We start from the raw sequence: 23,804 nt of genomic DNA, 5'->3' as shown, positions 1-23,804 counted from the left end.
CCAGATTTGCCAGTTCTTGCTGTGAGATGTTACCCCACTCTCCCACCAAGGCACCTGTAAGTTGCCGGACATTTCTGGGGGGGAATGGCCCTAGCCCTCACCCTCCGATCCAACAGGTCCCAGACGTGCTCAATGGGATTGAGATCCAGGCTCTTCGCTGGCCATGGCAGAACAGTGACATTCCTGTCTTGCAGGAAATCACGCACAGAGCGAGCAGTATGGCTGGTGGCATTGTCATGCTGGAGGGTCATGTCAGGATGATACTGCAGGAGGGGTACCACATGAGGGAGGAGGATGTCTTCCCTGTAATGCACAGCGTTGAGATTGCCTGCAATGACAACAAGCTCAGTCCGATGATGCTGTGACACACTGCCCCAGACCATGACGGACCCTCCACCTCCAAATTGATCCCGCTCCAGAGTACAGACCTCGGTGTAACGCTCATTCCGTTGACGATAAACGTGAATCCGACCATCACCCCTGGTGAGACAAAACCGCGACTCGTCAGTGAAGAGCACTTTTTGCTCGTCCTGTCTGTTCCAGCGACGGTGGGTTTGTGCCCATAGGCAATGTCGTTGCCGGTGATGTCTGGTGAGGACCTGCCTTACAACAGGCCTACAAGCCCTCGGTCCAGCCTCTCTCAGCCTATTGCGGACAGTCTGAGCGCTGATGGAGAGATTGTGTGTTCCTGGTGTAACTCGGGCAATTGTTGTTGCCATCCTGTACCTGTCCCGCAGGTGTGATGTTCGGATGTACCGATCCTGTGCAGGTGTTGTTACACGTGGTCTGCCACTGCGAGGACGATCAGCTGTCCCCTTGTAGCACGGTCTTAGGTGTCTCAAAGTACAGACATTGCAATTCATTGCCCTGGCCACATCTGCAGTCCTCATGCCTCCTTGCAGCATGCCTAAGCCACGTTCACGCAGATGAGTAGGGACCTGGGCATCTTTCTTTTGGTGTTTTTCAGAGTCAGTAGAAAGGCCTCTTTAGTGTCCTAAGTGTTCATAACTGACCTTAATTGCCTACCGTGTGTAAGCTGTTAGTGTCTTAATGACAGTTCCACAGGTGCATGTTCATTCATTTTTTATGGTTCATTGAACAAGCATGGGAAACAGTGTTTAAACCCTTTACAATGAAGATCTGTGAAGAGTTATTTGGATTTTTAAGAATTATCTTTGAAAGACAGGGTCCTGAAAAAGGTTTATTTTTTGCTGAGTTTACATGGTTAACCAAAATCATGATATTAATAGCAAACATTTACATATTGTCTTTTTTATTTTTGTAATGGAAATGTTTAGGCCTATTATCAATATCATGATTTTGGTGTACTGTTTATAGGGCTAGCTGGATTATTGGTTTGTGAAAGTGATTGAACGTGTTTTTTCAGCAAGCAATGCCATTCTTTATTCATTAGGGTCGTTCACCTAAAGGAGTTTATTTTCTATGCCTTTGATATTGTAAGTAGAAATTGGGCACCAATAATACATTTGTTATATTCAATGAATATAGACCACATGGAAAATTCGATCATATGTTTTATATGAATAAACACTAAAAATTCAGCATTATATCATCCCTCTGACTTCCAGGAAGGTTCTTAACCCACTTACCCCAAACGTTTCTCCAAGTTTTCACATCATTGTAAAGCCCTAGTTGCTTTGATAAAGTCATTCCTGAAGAGTATTTATTTCATGTGATTACTGATTCATTTTAAGGTTTAAAAAATAAGTCCCTCATTTTAGTGTCAACCCTGTTATGTAACCTGAACTCGTTTTAATATGGTAAAACTATTCCCTTTTAAATATTTGTTTTCAAAATAAACATGTAACATCTGATAGTCAAATCATAATGTAAAAGCAGGTGGGATGGTTCTACTCTTCTTGGCAATTTTCTGGTGTTTTGTAGTGGAAAACTGGGTGAGTTGAGAACATGTAAACTCTGTTACCCATAGATAGACAGGCTAGAAACTTTTTAACAATTTAATTTTCTTGTGTGAAGCTTGCATTCAAGTGCACCTCCCTCTTGCACACAACAAGCTTCCAATTCCCCGTCACAATGGGATTCATGGCTGATTTAAAATGAGATTTAAAATGTTATGGTCAAACCTATTACTTTATTTGGCACTTAATTAGGTACTTACTTTAGTCTTTTTTTTACCTCTTGAGATGGAAAAAGATTTTACAAATTATTGAACATGTGCTCTTTATGGCAGAATGTTACAATGAGGTGTAATCCAAAGATTTTTTTCACCAAATCGCACATTTTAAAAGGCACCGAATTGGTGGAACGACCTAGAAATCGATGTGGCGAGGCAAGGTCACGCAGCCTGCTCACGATGAAAATAAAGAAAGTGGTCTGTGCAACAGAGGTAAGATTTGGGAAACAAAGGTTGAACTGGGATTGTCCCAGGTACAAACATATTTGTTACCAGAAATTCTATAGGTCTACCTTTATGAGCTAGCCTAAATACAGATGATTTCCTGAGAATAGCCTACCGCTGTAAGAATAAACTTCATCCACATGATGGCAATGCTGACTTGCAATTTCCAACAGCTGCAGTTCAACACTGGATATCATATTATTGACGTCACTTAGAATGAAAAAGAAGCGCTCAGCGGTGGCTCTAGCAAAAGGGAAACCCGCTGTCCAGTGGCTATTTCGCAGTTGCGGTAGCCTATAGTATTTTAGTGAGCGTGTAGAAATACAAGTGAAGATACCTTGGAGTAAAACTGAACCGTACGACCGTGTAGCCTACTTTTTTTCTGCAATGGCTGATCATCATCTTTTACATTATAGCGACTCAGCTGCGGTTGGGAACCGTTTCGCCCGCAAAGGTGCTCTGCGGCAGAAAAACGTGCATGAAGTCAAAAATCACAAATTTACTGCCAGGTTTTTCAAGCAACCGACATTCTGCAGTCATTGCACAGACTTCATATGGTAAGCATCAATGCTCTTGCGCACCCGTCATTGTGTGAAAGGGGAGAGGAAAAGTTGGTGCGCTCTCGTCATTCCGGTCGTGTTAGTGTATTTCCTTGTTTACCCTATTTGTTGTTTTGAATTATGCAAAATAGTTGCCTTATGTAGTGTTAAATGGTTTTGAGGCACTGCTATTAGACTCATAATTAGCCTATTAGGCGCTTATCCTCATTAAAATGTATAATTTATTAATTCAAATGATACCTTCCGTTATTAAATTAATTGGATGTAATAGTTATAAATGTTCAATAAATTCCATGATGCGAACAGTTCATTTCACATGCGCTATTCTCGTAAAATCATATGAAGCTCGCCATTCACTTTCCAAAAACACTCTTCTGCGCGCTGATTGGCAACTAGAACTCAGCAATAGAACTCTGTGCTCCCGAATTGGGTATGGATTTAAAATGTTTTTTCTTTATTTAACTCGGCAAGTCAGTTAAGAACACATTTTTTTTACAATGACGGCCTAGGAACAGTAGGTTAACTGCTTTGTTCAGGGGCATGTCAGATCGAGGATTCGATCTAGCAACCTTTACTGGCTCAAAGCTCTAACCACTAGGCTAACTGATGTTAATGTGCAAATTGTTCTCCAACCAGGCCATACTAAACTCGCCCCATAATTACTCATCTTGCCAAGAATGACACACCCCCTTAATCAGAGGCATAATGTCTCAGATATTTTGTTTATTTTGCACTCTAAAACGTTCACATTCAGTAGGCTATTAAATTGATCTTTCACGTCTTTTGAAGTCTAATTTCCCTCTTCCACACATCTTGCCATGCTCATGTCTTATAGCCTGGAGTAGTCTGTGAACTCTCAATCCATTGTACCTGTGCCACAGATCTTTTCATGCTCATGTCTTATAGCCTGGAAACGTCTAAACTCCATCTACTGTAAATGAGTACCATCAAATGATATAGCAATAACCCTACTGCTAGCTCTGGTCAAGGGGGGCATTAGTGTGCTTTCCTTTACTAGTTGAGGAAAGCACACTAATGCCCCCTGACCAGAGCTACCCCACTGGGCACAGATGTCAGGTCATCTAATTAGTTTACATTTGGTTAAGATGTCAACATGAATTCAAAACATTTCACATCATTGGATTTAGGTTGTTTTTTTAAATGAACTAAATGCCTTTAAGACTTTTTGCAAATCCAAATTGATTCAATGTTGTCACATTGATGTGTTGAAATGTGTTGCAATGACAGTGGTCCCAGTGGGACCCTACTGTATGACTTGGAGCATCAGAAGTACAGGTAAGACCACCATCTGTCCTGCTGTCACTCACTGCTCCTTCTCACTGCTTTTCACAGGGGATTTGGGAAACAAGGATTCCAGTGCCAAGGTAACCCAGTGTTCTGCCTATGTGTACATGTTTACGCTCATATTTGCATGTGTACAGCAGTGGCGGTTCTAGACCATTTCAGGGGGGGAGGCGCAAGCTGGGGCCAGTTGTACTGTTAGAGGGGCCAGTTACATTATCATTTTCTTCACTGCATTGCAGGCAAAAGACCATGTTCATAATCATCATCGTTGCCACTGTCTAATAACAGATGTAGAGAACGATAACTAATTTCTGCTGTGTAAAAATTATTTCATACTCCACATTTAGGGTGGCCACAAGGGGTTCCAAAATTGTCACATGGGCACTGGTCCCCCCTGCCCCCCAGAACCGCTAGTGATGTACAGTAATTTACATGTGTACACTCATGTTAGCTTAGCATTAGGTATCCAATTTCCATATACTGTATGATGCACTTCCTATAGTTCCAGTACCAACAGTTAATCATTAATATTCATACCACTGTACAAGGGGATGTTGAACTGTCCACAAGCCAGTTTGGTTGATGTCAAATCCACTAGCAATCTACAAGTGAAGATGCCAGCTGCTTGTTCCTTTGTGTGGTTACTGTACATCTCAAAGCCCTGCTCAGAGTGCAACAATGTCTGCTATTCTTTCAAGAGCAAGGATACAGTCAGTGAAGGCTTCTGAATCCACCAGCACCAAAGTACTTCCCCATAGACAACAGTTTAGACACATTGTGTGTAGTCTAGTAGGGCTCATTGAGTGCATTGAAAACTGTTCCGTCCAGACAGTGAGGTGATGACTGGCTAATCACTGGCTGGAGATTTGACTGCTCTTACATGTATACTTTATGCAGTCTGTTCTCCTGAAGTGTAAACCCATCATATCATAATTCTATTCTCATTATTGTTCAGACAAGATGCTGCGTCTTTCTTATAGCTTGTTGATAATCAGGTCATTATTCACTCTTCCCCTTCCTCAGTAACTCTTAATATCCGGCAAAAACTTGGATGGGGCCAGTGTTCTCAAATTTACTTCAAAAGTGCAGCATTGCCACTTTTCAGGCTTCTCCCAAATATGGCATTCGCTAACAGTCTTCCACAGAAAAGTTAAACTACAGTACACTGCCTTTGTCAGTGCACTTTCACATTCTGTTTGATGAATTAATGTGCATGCAGAGACACTTAATATGACTAAATACCAACGGTATCAGTTCTCTAGTCACAGCTGGAGGCCTTTGATTAGTCACTTCTAGGCTGGTTGGAAAAGTTAGTGAAGGATTTACAGCAATAACCAAGTTCCCAGTATCTGAAATGTAATTGTGTGTTTGAATCTCTCAGAGTCAGATTGTAACTATGAGGAAGGGTAAAGGAAAATTGACTGGTCGATTGTAAGCAATAGCAAATCTACGTTCCCAAAATAACCATTGAATTCAGAACAGCAAAATATAATTCCATGCCAAAAGTTTATTGGACATTCGCGCATCACCAAGGGGGATGAATGTCATGTAGAACCTATATAATGTAGAAAAACATTAGTACCAAGTAATCAAAGCAAATCACATTTGGAATGTCATACACGTTCACACTTACCTTAAAGCCCATCATTCATGCATCAATTGCCAATGTCTGTGGGGAGAAACATTTGTCAGTCATCCAAATTAGACTACTGTACACATGTAGTTGTAACAGTACCGGAGGATAGGATACTGCGCTCCTTTGGATCCAGCACTTGGTCTAAGGAAAGGCTGGTTAGGCACAGGTTTACTGATATCATGGGATACAACACTAACAGAGGGCTGGGCTGTGTCTCCTGGGGAGTAGAGGGTGTTGGAGAAAACCACTGCCTCGTTCATGGTCGTTATGGTTCTGAAAAATAATGCTGGGTGGAGGTAGAACAGGATCGTGGCAGCTGGTGGGGCCCAACACACTGCTTGATCCATGGGGCCGGTTCTCTTCTAGATTTATACTGTCATAACATCATAAAATACTATTTAAGTGACAGTGTTGGCAATAGCCCAAAATGACAGGAAGCATAGCAGATGGAGTTACTTCAGTGCCACCAGAAATGTTCATTGGTTTTGTATTCAGAACGTGAAATTCAATATTTGAATGTGTAGTGCACAAATGTAATTTATAACATTATTTGAAACTGAATCAAATTAATATTGCAGTTAAACTCAGTTTATTTTAATAAACATGTTTCTGCATGTACATTGATTGCTCTTCTACTACTTTTCTAAGCAAACCCAAATCTTAGGAGTGACACTTAATGCATGAATTCGTGAGAGTGGTTCCAGTTTAGATAGATACATGTAGTGAAGTCTCCTTGGCAGGGCCAGTTGTATGGGGTGGATAAGCCTGGGCATGGACCCCCAGAAAGAATGTGCCCTCCCTCAGTTGTTGCTCCATGAAGTGTTATGAATGACATTGGCCCGGTTTTACCAATGTAGTGCCGCAAGGCCTACCAGTAGTGCAGACGGGACAGAGGCTATATGCTGGGTGCGCTCATGATCTGAGGGGGATGTAATATTAAAATCCCAAAATGCATTCTGATTGGGAACCTAGCCATGCAATGTAATTAAGGTACTGCCTTTACCTTATTTAGGAAGCTAATTTGACCCAGCACTGGGTGGGATCCAATGGACTTCCACAGAGAGCGATGTTGAGCAGCCTGCTGGCCCACGCCGAGGTTGAGAGCCTAGCAGCGAATTTAATATTGGCCCATCAAGAGTGACGCAAAGTAAAATCGCAACCGCTGCCAGCGAACCCCACTCAGGTCTTCAAAAGATATGGCGGGCCTTTGTCAGCAATGCCGAGTGCAGTTGGCACTGAAACATTAGGGACATCACAGCAATGTGCAAACACTCTCCACCCTGAAGAACGTATTCAGTGAAGAGATGCAGCATTTCAGATCAACGAAAAGCCCAGCTGGCATTTGAGCGTGACCTGCAAAGTACATTTCACCAGGAAGGAGAATGGCTCAGAAAGGTCTGAGGTTCAACACAGCAACTCTAAAATGGTCAACTACAACCTTTATGGCCCTGGCTGCCGTGCCAGAGTTAATACAATTCTCTCATGTACACCTACTGGTTGTTCAGCAGATTTTATCCAAACTAGAGTTTAGGCCTTTGCTTTTTACTGCAATGCATCTTTTAGATATGCGATTGTCATTGCTTGCATGTGTAACCAGTGTTAAATGGCTAGCTAGTTAGTGGAGTGCGCGCTAATAGCGTTTCAAATCGGTGGTTTCACTTGAGACCTTGAAGTACTCGTTTCCCTTGCTCTGCAAGGGCCGCGGCTTTTGTGGAGCGATGGGTAGAAAAATAATGTAATGTATAACATCTCTACCAGTATTGGATTTATAGATAAATGTTTACAAATGTTGGACTTCAAATATTCAGATGACACTTGAATTGATTTATAGAAGGAATAGACTCAAATGTTTATGCAATGTAAATGTATTTATTTATCTACTGGCCAGTGTTGAGGGTGACTTGGTGTACAGAAGGTGTCTGGTTCGAGCCCAGGTAGGGGCGAGGGACGGAAGCAAAGCTGTTGCACATGAGACTAATTGCTAGATCTACAGCTTTGCGTCATTTGATGGTATAGGGACAATGACCAATGTAGCCTACTGGTTGTGCGGCGAGGTGAGCCCTGGCAGGCGCTCCTGTGGTCTGACTGTTCACCTTGTTGGTGCCGAAATTGGCAGCTAACGTTACCCTTTCAGAGCGCCGACTGGCAATAGCCTTCGGTCCATGGTCCTGAATTAATGTTACGGTGTGCCTTTTTAATGAGCGCATCTTGCGCTACCAGTCTTCGTGAGGCTCCTCTTCAACATGGTGTGCAAAATGACAGTTTCCTATATGGCTGCATTTCAGATAGGCTTGGATTGTTTAAGTCACAATAGTATAGCCTACTGAAAGTAGTAAGTAAACTACATTAGAGTCTGTGCGATAATATTGACATCACTTTTACAGTAGCTTATGACAATGAGGGGGCCTTCACGCGGTATGCTCAGAATGGACATTCACTCTTAATTGGAGCCGATTCAAATTGGCTTCTACCATGTATGACATTTCACAGCCATGCATATAGAAGATGCACCTAGTATGCTTTTCTGAAAATCCCACAGAAAATATTTTGCACCTGGAGAAGTAGCGGCTTGGTTACGGTCATTGCGTAGTGTCAAGTGTGACAGCCTATAGTTGTATTTAGTGAAGTTTAAGCCATGTAGTGGGGCACATTCTATTGTGTTATTATATAAAGCAACGGTTGCGTACGTCTAAATTTTTTTGTTACATTTGAACAGTAGGACCAATCAACTGGTGTTTAGGGCTCCAAAGCAATACTAAACCCAACATGTCCCATGTTTAATGAACTGAAATAACATCCCAGAAACGCATGCATATGCACAAAAAAATTCCACAAATTGGTTACATCCCTGATAATCTATCCAGTGCAGTCGGGCATCGTGAGGCCCATTGTCGTGCCATTCATCCACCGCCTCATGGTTCAACATAATGCACAGCCCCATGTATCTGCACACATGTGTCTTTCGGGTGCATGTTTCTGTGAGTCTTAGAGTTCAGGAATGGAGTGTTGAGATAGTATTTGAGGTACTAGAGCCACATTCATAAGAACATTAAATATGCCACATTAGATTCAGGAACCACTTGGTACAGCCAGCTCATCATAGTGTTTCACTGTTTCCATCTACCTTTCCTGGCAGACAAAGTACCAGAATGTTTCCAAAACAAATGCATCCCAGTCTTCAGTAAGCTTAAACAATACAATAACTAAAATAGCCTATACATATTGAATTGGAATAGAGTTAAGACTGAACAGTCATGAAACAGTTAACCGTTTCAATTTGTGCAAAACAAATGAGAATTTACATTCAATTTCTGGTGGCACCGAAATCACTCCATACCCATGTTGTCAAGGATAAACATACTGGCCAGGGAAACTGGAATGAGAGGGAGAGAGAGAAAAAAACTCCATAGTAGCAGTTTAAACTCCATAAAGGTAAATAGTTTAAGAAACCCTGCCCTAGGCTATGGTTCAGGACCAAAGGGGGGCCCTGGGGATGTCAAAGGTCAGTCACTACAATACGTCTACACCATTCTTTAGTTGGGTCATGGGATGACAATTTCTCATTTGGGGCTCAAGTTTAAGAACCCTGGCCTAAGAGACAAAAATAAGACTAGAGGATAAACAAATACATAATGTCAAATCAAAGTAATGTGACATTTTTCAAAATAAGTTGTTTTAAAAATCATAATATTGTGTTGAGTCAAAACAAATTATTTCAATTATCAAAAGAGCAGAAAAAGGCTTCCCATTTGACAGGAAAACTACTACTGCCTACAAACACAAAACAGAGCCAAGAGACCCTGAAAAAGCAAGGGGGGATGATTAGTAAAAGGGCCAGCACACCTTCAACAATACCACTTATTGAAGATAACCCATTTCTTACCTTAGAGTGTCCAAGAGCCATAGCAATCAGCTCAGTTGTAGAACTCCCCAGTAGCTATGGCGTGGCAACAGACAGCTTGCTAGAGCCTTCTGGTTTTAACTGGGAGAGTGCTGCTCTCTCCTTGTATTGGCACCTTGACTCTCCTCGGTTTCAATTAGAGACTAAAGGACCTTATCATTTAACATAATGAATAGAGTTGACTTGTTTTCCTATTTCAGCACGACACGCAAACCTATCTGTTTTACACAATACATTCCTATCTGCACACACTTCAACATTGCACCCTCCCAAGCAGGTTTCAGGTGTAGCCAATCTAGACATTAGACAAGATTGCCCCAATTGTGGCAGATGAGCTGCATTTACGCAGGAAGCCCAATTGTGATATTTTTCCACTAATGGGTCACATTTTCATAAAAAATATCAGAATTGGGTTGTCTGTGTAAAGCAGCCATAGAGGGATAGACAGGGAAAGCTTGTGGTAAGGAAACTCATCAATACTACCGTACCCCATGTTGAGAAAAGTTGCAGAAAAAATGAAGGAGCTTGATATGGGATGAGATTACCACTTTTTTTAACATGCTTATTAGACATGACCTTTGGGCAGTTAGAAACTATACACAACATTGTTGCGTCCTAAATAAATGTGTAGATGCAAGTTTAACTACTCTAATTCAGAATAGTGTAGTTCAGTGTTTTGATCAAACTGTTGTCCAAGTATCAAAAACAGTGCAATCATTTATGTGACTCTCAGTAACCTTCTAGTGTGATAACCATGGACTTGTCTCTGGGCAGTCTCTACCAGAGGAGGTTGCTGCGGACGCATCATAATAATGGCTGGAACGGCGTGAATGGAATGGCATCAAACACATGGAAATCATGTGTTTCATGTATTTGATACCGTTTCACTCATTGCGCTCCAGCTGTTACCACGAACGAATTAAGGTGCCAGACAGAGTCAGGCACTATAGAGTCAGACAGGGACACTACTACTGCACAAGGGCCCAGATGCCCACACCATGTTACCATAGTCTCTGCCAGTGTAGTGTTCCTCTCAGGATACTTGATACACCAAGCCAGGTAACTGTGTGTAGACAGAGCAACGCTGAAGGTAAAGTCTAGAGAGGGAGGGAGAGATATAAAGGGGAGGTAGAGAGCGAGATTAAGAGTACAAAAGGAGAAAATAACAGGGAGGTAGCAGGCAAGGTGGAGAGATTAGGATGTAAAGGCTAGGGGAGGAGGAGAATGAGGGAGAGGTGAAGGAATGACAGAAGAGGAAGGAAATAGTGCAGGAGAGGGAATGAGGGAATGGAGGGGAGACAGAATGAGGGGAATGGAGGGAGAGAGAATGAGGGGAATGGAGGAAATGAGGAGAGAATGAGAATGGGGAGGAGAGAGAAATGAGGGGAATGGAGGGAGAGAGAATGGAGGGAATGGAGGAGAGAGAATGAGGGGAGACGGAGGGAGAGAGAATGAGGGGGAATGGAGGGAGAGAGAATGAGGGGAGGGGGAGAGAATGAAATGAGGGAGGGAGAGAGAATGAGGGAATGGAGGGGAGGAGAATGAGAATGAGGGAATGGAGGGATGGAGGGAGAGAGAATGAGGGAATGGAATGGAGGGAGAGAGAATGAGGGGAATGGAGGGAGAGAATGAGGGAATGGAGGAGAGAAATGAGGGGAATGGAGGGAGAGAGAATGGAGGGAGAGAGAGAGGGGGGAGAATGGAGGAGGGAGAGAGAATGAGGGGAATGAGGGAGAATGAGGGGATGGAGGGAGAGAGAATGAGGGGGAATGGAGGGAGAGAGAATGAGGGGAATGGAGGGAGAGAGAATGAGGGGGAATGGAGGGAGAGAGAATGAGGGGAATGGAGGGAGAGAGAATGAGGGGGAGGGAGAGAATGAGGGGAGGGGAGAGAGAATGAGGGGAATGGAGGGAGAGAGAATGAGGGGAATGGAGGGAGAGAAATGAGGGGAATGGAGGGAGAGAGAATGAGGGGAATGGAGGGAGAGAGAATGAGGGGAGATGGAGGGATGAGGGGAATGGAGGGAGAGAGAATGAGGGGAATGGAGGGAGAGAGGGGAATGGAGGGAATGAGAGGAGGGAGAAGAATGAGGGGAGGGAGGAGAGAATGAGGGGAATGGAGGGAGAGAGAATGAGGGGAATGGAGGGGAGAGAGAGGGGAATGGAGGGAATGGAGGAGAGAGAGAATGAGGGGAGGGAGGGAGAGAGAATGAGGGGAATGGAGGGAGAGAGAATGAGGGGAATGGAGGGAGAGAGAATGAGGGGAATGGAGGAGAGAGAGAATGAGGGGAATGGAGGGAGAGAGAATGAGGGGAATGGGAGAGAGAGAGAATGAGGGGAATGGAGAGGGAGAGAATGAGGGGAATGGAGGGAGTGGAGGGAGAAGAATGAGGGGGAATGGAGGGAATGGAGAGAGAGAATGAGGGGAATGGAGGGAGAGAGAATGAGGGGAATGGAGGAGAGAGAGAAATGGAGGGAGAATGGAGGGAGAGAGAATGAGGGGAATGGAGGGAGAGAGAATGAGGGGAATGGAGGGAGAGAGAATGAGGGGAATGGAGAGAGAGAGAGGGGAATGAGGGGAATGGAGGGAGGGAGAGAGAATGAGGGGAATGGAGGGATGGAGGGAGAATGAGAGAGAGAGGGGAATAGGAGAGAGAGAATGAGGGGAATGGAGGGAGAGAGAAGGTTCAGTAGGGAGAGAGAGAATGAGGGGAATGGAGGGAGAGGAATGAGGGGAATGGAGGGAGAGAGAGTACAGGTTCAGTAGGGAGAGAGAGAATGAGGGGAATGGAGGGAGAGAAAGTACAGGTTCAGTAGGGAGCAGGAGAGAGAATGAGGGGAATGGAGGGAGAGAGAGTGTGCATGTACATTGTAATGAAAAGAGAGCTAGTGCTGCTCCCCCCTCTCACCTCCTAAGGTCACGGTGCCTGGCCTCGGAGCCTCTAGCGTCCCTGTGCCCTTCTCATGTTAGCTCTGTCACAGCACAGGGTCACGGTACAGAGTAGCGATGCTCCAGGGAGCAGGTCTGAAGCCTTAATTAACTGTCAGTCCACACCACCAGGCTGCACTGCCACACGATGGGCCAAGCGCTGGAGAGTCCACTGATTTATCACCAATTTACTATTGAAATTAAATGGAGAGGGGAGAGGTTTACTGTTTAGATGCACTCTATAGGACAGTGAGGCCAATAAGGCCAGGAGTGATTCATAAGGCCAGGAGTGATTCATAAGGCCAGGAGTGATTCATAAGGCCAGGAGTGATTCATAAGGCCAGGGATGGTATTCTCACAGCACCTCAGAGTAGGAGTGTGGATCTAGGTTCAGGTCCTCCCTGTCCATGTAATCTGATTCAGTATAATATAAAAAGCTAAATTGATCCTACACTCTTAGAAAAAATTGTTCCATAAGTTTTTTTTGCAGAGATAGGATTCTACCAAGAAGCATTTTGATCAGAAGAACCTGTTTTAGAAGACAAGGGTTATTTGTAAGGCAAAGTTCTACCTAGAACACTTAACATCCTAAGAACTGTTTTTTGAAGAAAGGGTTCTTTGATGATTCTTTGGGAGGCAAGAAGGGTTCTACTTAGAACCACACTCTGTGTGTACAAAACATTAAGGACACCTTCCTAATATTGAGTTGCATGGACTCTACAATGTGTCTAAAGTGTTCCACAGGGATGTTGGCCCATTTTCACACAGTTGTGTCAAGTTGGCTGGATGTCCTTTGGGTGGTCCATTCTTGATACACACACCTACTACCATACCCTGTTCAAAGGCACTTACATATTTTGTCTTGTCCATTCACCCTCTAGACGGCACACATACACCATTCATGTCTCAATTGTTTCAATGCTTAAAAATCCTTCTTTAACCTGTCTCCTCTCCTTTCCTTCATCTACACTGATTGAAGTAGTATAAACAAGTGACATCAATAAGGGATCATGTCATGGAAAGAGCAGGTAGCAGGTGTCCTTAATGTTTTGTACACTCAGTGTGTGTAATATTTCCCATCATGCTCTATTGCAGGGAGATTTTCAGAATAGTTTTTTTTTTTTACTGTAAAATCTGTGTTTTTCTATTGGTTGGTTGATTCATTTTATGCTACACAAAGATACATAGCATACAGGTTTTTAAACTAATTCAATCTGTTAGTAATTGGATGTCTTGCACCCGTTACTGAGATGGTTGTTCCAGTTTAGATGTTTGAGGTAGTAATTGTATTAAATCTTCCCTTTCCTGGCAGTTATGCTGAATACAGGTTTCAGTTGATTAGCAATTCCACTTGTTGGACATCTTTACTCTGGTTGGATTCCAATAGGAATTACACATCACTTTGCAAGCCACCATAATGTGACTTACAGGTCTGATGTGGCCTGTAAACCATAAGACTGGTGGAACCGTTCTAGGAAGGACCCTCCAAAGAAAGAAGGTTTCTCGGTAGAACCCTTCATTGACGGTTCTGGATAAAATCCTCTCCTAAGAGTTCTACCCAGCACCAAAAATGGTTACCCTGTATGGTTCTACTTAGTTCAGCACTCCCCCTCTGAGACGCTTTATGATCATGTGACCTGACCAGGACAAACTCTGGGTCATTAAGCTACAAGGTCAGGTTTGGACCAAGTTATGCACACATCAGTCTGTTGGTATCAATATGGAACCTAGTTCAACCTAGTTCAACAACCATATCTGTTATTAGTGCGAAGCATAGAATATTAGAATACTCATTTAATAGGATCTCTGTGGTGTGAAGTCTGTATCCCATAATTGCTATACTGTACTTACTAGGGCATAATAGTGATACAATGGAACTCACATAATAAATGTTCTGAATAGCGGACCTGGCAGCCTAGTTAGTTGGGTTTTGGAGCACTGAGTGGGCCAGCAGACGGAGTGGTTTTATGAAGTGTTGTTGGCCCACTGGGCAACAGTGATCGTGAAGATACAGTATGTACACATGTATAATCTCACACATCTGAAAGCTAAAGCAACTGTCCGTTGTTTATACATGACCAGGCCTCTCTGCTCACAAGGCCAAATGGCTTAATGGTCTGTTAGGACAAAGGCCTACTAAGGACAGGTGGATGATCCATACAGGAAACAATAAACACAGCTCAGACACAGTAAACATGTATTTTACAACAAATATAATGTTAACTGGAAGTAGTATAATTCATTTTAAAAAGCACAAAATGTTATATTATACGACTGACGTTTCAAAATAGATTATCTCAAACATTGCACACCACTAGGCTACACATGAGACGTGCGAGTGCACTCTAGAACACCCATCATGAGAGCCAAGCTGGGGTGTGGAGGAGTAAAAGTTTGTACTTTGAGTGACGGTTTCTACTGAATGACACCATTCCCAAAACATTCTCAACAGTGAATGTGGACGTATTTAAAGGGCAGTGTTCAATTCGATTAAAAGTTTGTACTTTGAGTGACGGTTTCTACTGAATGACACCATTCCCAAAACATTCTTCAACAGCCTTTGAGGTACGTTTGCTCCGTTTGATGAGTGTGGAGGAGTGTAGCTTGAAGCAGTGAATGACGTATTTAAAGGGCAGTGGAGCATTCCACTACCAAACCCCTCCCCTTTTTCAACTGGTCATTCTGAGCAGGTCATTCTGGTCATTCTGCAGGTCATTCTGAGCAGGTCATTCTGAGCAGGTCATTCTGAGCAGGTCATTCTGAGCAGGGTCATTCTGAGCAGGTCATTCTGAGCAGGTCATTCTGAGCAGGTCATTCTGAGCAGGTCATTCTGAGCAGGTCATTCTGAGCAGGTCATTCTGAGCAGCATCGTTTCCGTGTAATTGAACGTTACAGTACGTTTTTTTGTACAGTCAAAGTTGCAGTCATAATGTTACAAACTAAACAGTGTATTTCAGACAAAATAAACAACACCATGACTTTATCTAAGCATGAATGTAAATAAATACTATTGGTAACATATACAAATGCGATCTCTTATCTGAACATGAGTAAATAGGCAACTTTAATTACACGCGATAGTGAGAGACAACAAACCATACAGGAGATATATTAGCGATAGGCCTATTCCTCAAAGCCTGAATCGTCACAATCAACAAATGGTATGTGCTGGAATCTTCTCATGAGCAGAGTAGCCTAACCTTGATGCCAGAACTCACATGGGAAGCTTGTGAGAGACAGGAGTGGAGCAGTGAGCTATGCATAGGACTGTAGGCCTATGTGGATGTGTTGGATGGTGGAATCCTCTCAGAGGGCTGTGAGCTGATGATCCATGCCCACCAACACACATTGAAAGTGGGATGATATGATAACAGATGTGTGTTCTTGGAAGCGCAGAGTGCTTGTTCTTGGAAAGACCAGGGATCTGAAAAGTCTGCCAGTTGGATTCTCCGTCCCAGGAGATGTGTCTATGCTCCCTCTCTCTCAACTTCATGGGATGGACAGATACTGGCTTTTTGTAGTTCCTGTCCACTCAGTTGTGTGTGTGTGTGCGTGCGTGTGTGCGTGTGTGTGTGTGCATGCGTGCATATGGTACAGTGTGTGGGGTACATTGTTCGAAAGTTTGTTAAGGTTCATTGTTCAATGCCCTTGATATCTAGGCCTTTTCTTTAGATATTGAGAACTCACCTCCTATCATATGGCAAACAATTCCCACATGACACAGGCTTCACTGAATCTTCCCTCACCACAGTAAAGACATTTCATCTTGAAATGGACTGAACTGAATAGAATACAATAAAATAGAACAGAATAGAATAGAACAGAATAGAATAGAAACCTCAGCTTGAACTGAGAGGAGAGTATGGTTGATTAAGTAGGGCAATTCCACTGGAACAGAATGACACTGAGACTCCGATTTTTCACTTTAAAATGTATGTCTAACCCTAGTGCATACTGTACAGCACTGGCAGGGAACAGCTAGAGTCTGAATATAACCCCACTGCTTCATCTGTACCACAGAGGTCAGAGGCTACCTTATCTGCACCAAGGATGACAGTGAATGTTCTGTCATATGTAGAGACCTTATGCATGACTGCTGAGAGTTGCCATGAGATGGTACAAATCATTTGTCCTAAATTTTGGGATTCCTACTTGTATCCCTTTTTTAACTCTTCATGATAGAGCCTTTCTCCAACTGTTTATTTATTCAATGAGCTGTACGTGTGAGGCACTAGGCAAGCTTTTCAGTATAAGGATAATGAATATTTGCATCATACCTCACTGGGGACTATTGGGGCTTCAATCATACTTTTATATTTTAAGCAGAGAGGATATTGCACGCTTGTTGTATAACATAAATGTGTCATTCCTCTCCCTTGGCTATTGGGGCTTTAATAATACCGTTTCTATTTATTTAAACTACAGTCTATGGGACTTGTACTGTAACATCATACTCTAACATTTGCGTCTCAATCTCACAGCATAATCTCCTGCAACAGCATCTCGTAAAGCGATGCCAAGCCGACTGCCTTGAGTACAGGATGAGTTATCAATTACCCAGGGAGCATTTGCCCTATAAAGGAATTGTTGGAAAGATGATGAAGTCCTCTCTCTGTGATGGTACATTTCTATCATTTGAACTGCTATTAGTTTATGGTTGCTGGGCCGTGGTCGGGTAAAGGGCTGCGGCAGGGATCCCGCTGTGCAGTACGAAGACCTGACGGCAGCGTTTTCCAGGCGACCAGCCTCCCTTGCCTCCTTTCTCTGCCCACCTCCACAGCAGAGGGTAGTGGAAGGGAGCGTGGGCCGGAGTAGTGGCGAGGTGAGACGTCTTTATTGTAGTGTGTCTTAGTGTGGGAGGAGGCTGAGCACCCTGCAGCTCCCATGGGGCTGTGTACTCTACTCACTTGGAGCCATTTGGTTGGTATTACTCAGAATGGGAGTGTGTGTACGGTGGATGTGTGTGTGTGCATGATATTGGCCTGTGTGCGTGAGTGCGTGTGTGTGTGCATATGGCCTGTGTGTGTGTCTGTGTGAGTGCCTGTGTATTGGAAGGATGGAGTTGTGTGTGTGTGTGTGTGCGCGTGTGTGTGTGTGACTGTGTAGAGGTCACAAGATCAGTTTCAAATGTATTTGCTTTCTTAGTTTCTTTCAGTAGTCTGTATGCATATTGTTCAGAGGTAGAGGTAACCGCGGTAACTAAGGTAATTCCTGGTTATTGGCCAGTCTAGTTTGATCTGGTTCTAGTGGACTTTGTAAAGGTCACTGGCTGGGATTCACGGTCCACTGTGGAGACGTTGTATCACTGTCATATGGCCATGCTGAGACACTGGCCCATTCACAGGCTGCTTCTCTCTCTCTCTCTCTCTCTGTCTCTCTCTTCCTGCTTCTCTCTCTCTCTCCCTCTCGCTCCCTCTCTCTCTCTCTGTCTCTCTGTCTCTCTCTTCCTGCTTCTCTCTCTCTCTCTCCCTCTCCCTCTCCCTCTCTTTCTCTCTCACTCTCTCTCTCTCTGTCTCTCTCTCTCTTCCTGCTTCTGTCTCTCTGCCTCCCCCTCTCTTTGTTTCTCTCTTTAACAGAAACATTCCCTCTCTTCCACTCTCACTACCTATCCCCCCTTTCTGTCGTCTCTCACACAATTTGCTGAAATAATCCCTCCTGTCCAATCTACCTTTTTCAGACAACCTGAAGAGTTGATGGGATGTGTGAAATGAAATTGTGAATCATAAAACACATTGTCACCCTGGCAGAACTCTCAGTTTAGAATGAAACAAACTGTAATTCAGCCATCAGGCCAAGTGTTATGGAAGAGACCTTGTAAGTAAAGCAGAACAGGATGAAAACAGATTGTCATATCAAGCAGATGAGATATTGATATTCAATATTAAAGGGAAAATCCACCTAAAATCACATATTCCTTCAATTTAGTGTTAAATAACACTAATATGTGAGAACAATATTTTTTGTGAAGAAATCTTTCATTTTGGTGTTATAATAAGGTTGGTAGCAACATGGAAAATTGTTGTGGATATCTGTTGCAGCTCAAGTCTACTACAAAATCCACAATGCAATGCTCTCTATATGGGCTGGCTGGCTAGCTAGCAAATGTAGCTACACACAATAATACTAAAGACCATATCAGCATGTAATGTAGCTAATTAGCTGTAAAATCGCTTAAAGAAACTGCACTATCTCACAATGTTCAACCTGCAGATCGATGTGCCTCACAGAGCGGAGTCTAACATTCGCAACGGCAGACATACTTTTGAGGAGATGGGAAACAATGCCCATGCTACTCGCGTTGCATTCTGAGCGATTCTGGGACAAAGAGTGCCCTCCTTCGAGGAGTGAATGGGAGTCTATTGGGCGCTAGCTCAAAATTCCAACATTAGCATGAATTTCATCAACAAGTAGTACAACATTTGAAATCTTTCCCAAGATGGGAGATAAGTCACTTGCTATTTGTATTATCTTCTACCTTTGGATTCGTGATATTACATACTTTCGAGGAAAATGGGCACCTTTCTTACACGGACTTTATATAGGGATTGCGTGACGATTAGCTTAGCAACCACATGACACAGCATGACATTGTGAACGCGATTGGTCAACAGTCTGCTGAGTGGTGCGTTTACATTCCTTAATTCATTGGATTCCTATCTCCTTTCGATAATATATCTAGCAACTGCACCATGCAATGCACCCTGGACTAAAGAGGGCAGACAAATGTGCTAGACCCTCTGTTAAATTCTACATTTCTCGAGGTCGGAATATCGGTAAAATATGATCAATGACTCATTGGAGAGAAGACATCCTCCCGAGTTATGACATCTGCCAGTATTGAAGTCTGACAGGTATGATAGACGTTTTCACCATCTAAAAGTCCTGTTCATATTTACTTCCAGTGTAGCGAGAGAGACTTTATCACGGTTGTACGTAATAGCGAACGGATTTCTGCCTGCTTAAACGCCAATAACTCAGATACACATAAAAACATGAAATGACCCAAGGAATCGATAGAACATCCCTCAGAGATGCACAAAAACAAAATAACATTAAAAATAGGTGACCCTTTCCTTTAAGTAATAGCTCTTCACCAATGCTGCCCAAATGTGGCAGTGTTAGCTTTTGCTTAGCGTCAGTGAGTGTCAATGATGCCTGTTCTACGTGGATCCAGTGTGTGTGAGTGTCTGTGTGTGTTTGTGTCTGTGTGTGTGTGACTTGGATCAGTCATGGCCACAGTGACAGGGATGTTCTCCTTTCTTCTCTCCTCTCCTTTCTTCTCGGCCCCGTGGCCCTTTGATGTGGAGTGGTTGTGGAGCTGGCAGTGCCATCTGGAGAGCTTAGCCCAGGGCCAGGAGGAGAGCAGGAGAGGAAAAGAGCGTCTGGACAGGGTCTAGAGATTTAGAGAGGACAGAGATGAGGGGAAGAAGGAAGTGTAGCGTGAGGGACAACCCATAGATACTATACCTTGTCAACCTCTAACCTGTTACAGAAGGGAGAGAGAGGGGAAGATAAAGAGGAGAGGCCAGTGAGAAAGAGTCCAAGCTGGATGTGGTCTAATGTGAGAGAAGGAGAGAACGAGTGAAGAAGAGAGAGAGATGGAGAGGAAAAGGAAAACGAGAGAAGGAGAAGTTCCAGACATCAGTAGTGCTGAGTGGTTCTGAGTCCTGTTCCAGACATCAGTGCTGAGTGGTTCTGAGTCCTGTTCCAGACATCAGCAGTGCTGAGTGGTTCTGAGTCCTGTTCTCAGCAGTGCCTGTTCCAGACATCAGCAGTGCTGAGTGGTTCTGAGACATCCTGTTCCAGACATCAGCAGTGCTGCTGAGTGGTTCTGAGTGGTTCTGAGTCCTGTTCCAGACATCAGCAGTGCTGAGTGGTTCTGAGTCCTGTACATCAGTAGTGCTGAGTGGTTCTGAGTCCTGTTCCAGACATCAGCTGTGCTGAGTGGTTCTGAGTGTTCCAGACATCAGCTGTGCTGAGTGGTTCTGAGTCCTGTTCCAGACATCAGCAGTGCTGAGTGGTTCTGAGTCCTGTTCCAGACATCAGCTGTGCTGAGTGGTTCTGAGTCCTGTTCCAGACATCAGCTGTGCTGAGTGGTTCTGAGTCCTGTTCCAGACATCAGTGCTGAGTGGTTCTGAGTGGTTCTGAGTGGTTCTAAGTCCTGTTCCAGACATCAGCTGTGCTGAGTGGTTCTGAGTCCTGTTCCAGACATCAGCTGTGCTGAGTGGTTCTGAAGCCTGTTCCAGACATCAGCAGTGCTGAGTGGTTCTGAGTCCTGTTCCAGACATCAGCTGTGCTGAGTGGTTCTGAAGCCTGTTCCAGACATCAGTAGTGCTGAGTGGTTCTGAGTCCTGTTCCAAAGTGACATTAAGGTTAGCTTGACTCAGAACAGAACATTAATTAAGAACAGCTAAAATATACACTCTTGAAATATGTGACACAACTCCTGATCTGAGCTCAGTTCAACATCTTATATTTACATTTACAGTGAGTGTCTCACTTAGCTGTGCACTAAATTATTAAGGACTGAAACCAGTCGGTCTGTCTGTGTAGGTTGCTTCACTCCGCTCTCCAGGAGACATCATCCCCTGCAGGTGATATCATCATGTATGATATGTTAGTTACACTGACGAGTGGACCGGTGACACATGCCCGGCAACCAGGCTGTCACTTAGTGAGCCCTAATGGCAGCGTGGGAGGAGAGCCGAACAGTGGACCTCATTAACCAATCAAGCAGCAGAAGTGTGGGGGCAGCGGAACGGGGGAGAGAGTGAGACAGAGAGTTACACGAGCTAGAGCTTTCTTATGATGGAAACATGAAACAATAAACATCTTACACAACCAAAGGCTGGCTCAGCCATGCTGATTCTCTTCTTCAAATATGGCCTATCTCTGTGTCTCAGATGCTGAGGAGGAGCCTTGTACCACCAAGCTGCTCAGTGTTTGAAGACAGCTGGGCTTGGTTGGTTGGAGTGTGGGTTGGTTTGTAGTTTCTTGGTTTACCACAATAAAGCTCTGCTATAGGATATTATTACATGGGCTCAGAGCGTACCTGGTCAGGTTGTAGACTACCTGTTACTAATAAAGCTCTGCTAAGGATATTATTACATCTGAGCTAAGGATACCTGTTACTAATAAAGCTCTGCTATGGATATTATTACATGCTCAGAGCGTACCTGGTCAGGTTGTAGACTACCTGTTACTAATAAAGCTCTGCTAAAGGATATTATTCATGGGCTCAGAGCGTACCTGGTCAGGTTATAGGCTACCTGTTACTAATAAAGCTCTGCTAAAGGATATTATTACATGGGCTCAGAGCGTACCTGGTCAGGTTGTAGGCTACCTGTTACTAATAAAGCTCTGCTAAAGGATATTATTACATGGGCTCAGAGCGTACCTGGTCAGGTTGTAGGCTACCTGTTACTAATAAAGCTCTGCTAAAGGATATTATTACATGGGCTCAGAGCGTACCTGGTCAGGTTATAGGCTACCTGTTACTAATAAAGCTCTGCTAAAGGATATTATTACATGGGCTCAGAGCGTACCTGGTCAGGTTATAGGCTACCTGTTACTAATAAAGCTCTGCTAAAGGATATTATTACATGGGCTCAGAGCGTACCTGGTCAGGTTATAGGCTACCTGTTACTAATAAAGCTCTGCTAAAGGATATTATTACATGGGCTCAGAGCGTACCTGGTCAGGTTATAGGCTACCTGTTACTAATAAAGCTCTGCTAAAGGATATTATTACATGGGCTCAGAGCTACCTGGTCAGGTTGTAGGCTACCTGTTACTAATAAAGCTCTGCTAAAGGATATTATTACATGGGCTCAGAGCGTACCTGGTCAGGTTATAGGCTACCTGTTACTAATAAAGCTCTGCTAAAGGATATTATTACATGGGCTCAGAGCCTGGTCACTACTGTTACTAATAAAGCTCTGCTAAAGGATATTATTACATGGGCTCAGAGCGTACCTGGTCAGGTTATAGGCTACCTGTTACTAATAAAGCTCTGCTAAAGGATATTATTACATGGGCTCAGAGCGTACCTGGTCAGGTTATAGGCTACCTGTTACTAAATAATACATGTTTTAAATAGATGGGGATTTGTTAGACTCTATTTCCCTCTGGGTCTTTCAGTTGCTCAAGCAGTTCCATATTAAGGTGACTTCTGTGCAGTACTTCTCATCAAGTTGAGTGTTGACTCGTGTCATACTTGCAGGGAACAGTGTGAGTCCAGGCCATTAATTTAAAAGCCCATTTAATTACTTCTCCATTTAATGGTGTCCTTAATTTACTGTATCTTATCTGCCTGCAAGACTCACCCAGGAACCAAAACTCTGTGTATTTTATTACTTTTTGGATTTATAGTTAAGAATCTACATTGAACAAAAATATAAGTGCAACATGCAATAATTTCAAAGATTTTACTGAGTTACAGTTCGTATAAGGAAATCAGTCAATTGAAATAAATTCATTAGGCCCTAATCTATGTATTTCACATGACTGGGAATACAGATATGCATCTGTTGGTCACAGATACCTTAAAAATAAAAGATAGAGGCATGTATCAGAAAACCAGTCAGTATCTGGTGGGACCACCATTTGTCTTATGCTGCACGACACATCTCCTTCGCGTAGAGTTGAACAGGTATTGATTGTGGCCTGTAGAATGTTGTCCCACCCCTCTTCAATGGCTGTGCGAAGTTGCTGGATATTGTAGGGAACTGGAACACACTGTCGTACATGCCAACTCTGTTCACAACTTTGACATCAGCAAATTGCTCGCCCACACAACGCCACACACTCTGTTCGCAATTTTGCCCGGTACAGTTGAAACCGGGATTCATCCGTGAAGAGCACATTTCTCCAGTGTGCCAGTGGCCATCAAAGCTGAGCATTTGCCCACTGCCCACGGTTACGACACCAAACTGCTGTCAGGTCAAGACCCTGGTGAGGACAACGAGAATCCAGATGAGCTTCCCTGAGATGGTTTCTGACAGTTTGTGCAGAAGTTATTTGGTTGTGCAAACCCACAGTTTTCATCAGCCGTCAGATGATACCGCAGGTGAAGAAGCAAGATGTGGAGGTCCTG

General features: G+C 43.6%; 1 long non-coding RNA gene across 1 annotated transcript; it reads left to right on the top strand.

Annotated features, from left to right (window-relative positions):
* Positions 1 to 2,584: 2,584 nt before the first annotated feature.
* Positions 2,585 to 21,772, top strand: LOC112237425. The gene is made up of 3 exons (XR_002951410.2): positions 2,585 to 2,937; positions 4,294 to 4,325; positions 21,264 to 21,772. It is a non-coding gene; the product is annotated as an uncharacterized LOC112237425 (long non-coding RNA).
* Positions 21,773 to 23,804: the final 2,032 nt, after the last annotated feature.

Source organism: Oncorhynchus tshawytscha, unplaced genomic scaffold (assembly GCF_018296145.1).
Source record: "Oncorhynchus tshawytscha isolate Ot180627B unplaced genomic scaffold, Otsh_v2.0 Un_contig_1335_pilon_pilon, whole genome shotgun sequence".
Lineage (NCBI taxonomy): Eukaryota > Metazoa > Chordata > Actinopteri > Salmoniformes > Salmonidae > Oncorhynchus > Oncorhynchus tshawytscha.
This window is presented reverse-complemented; position numbering and strand designations above follow the sequence as displayed.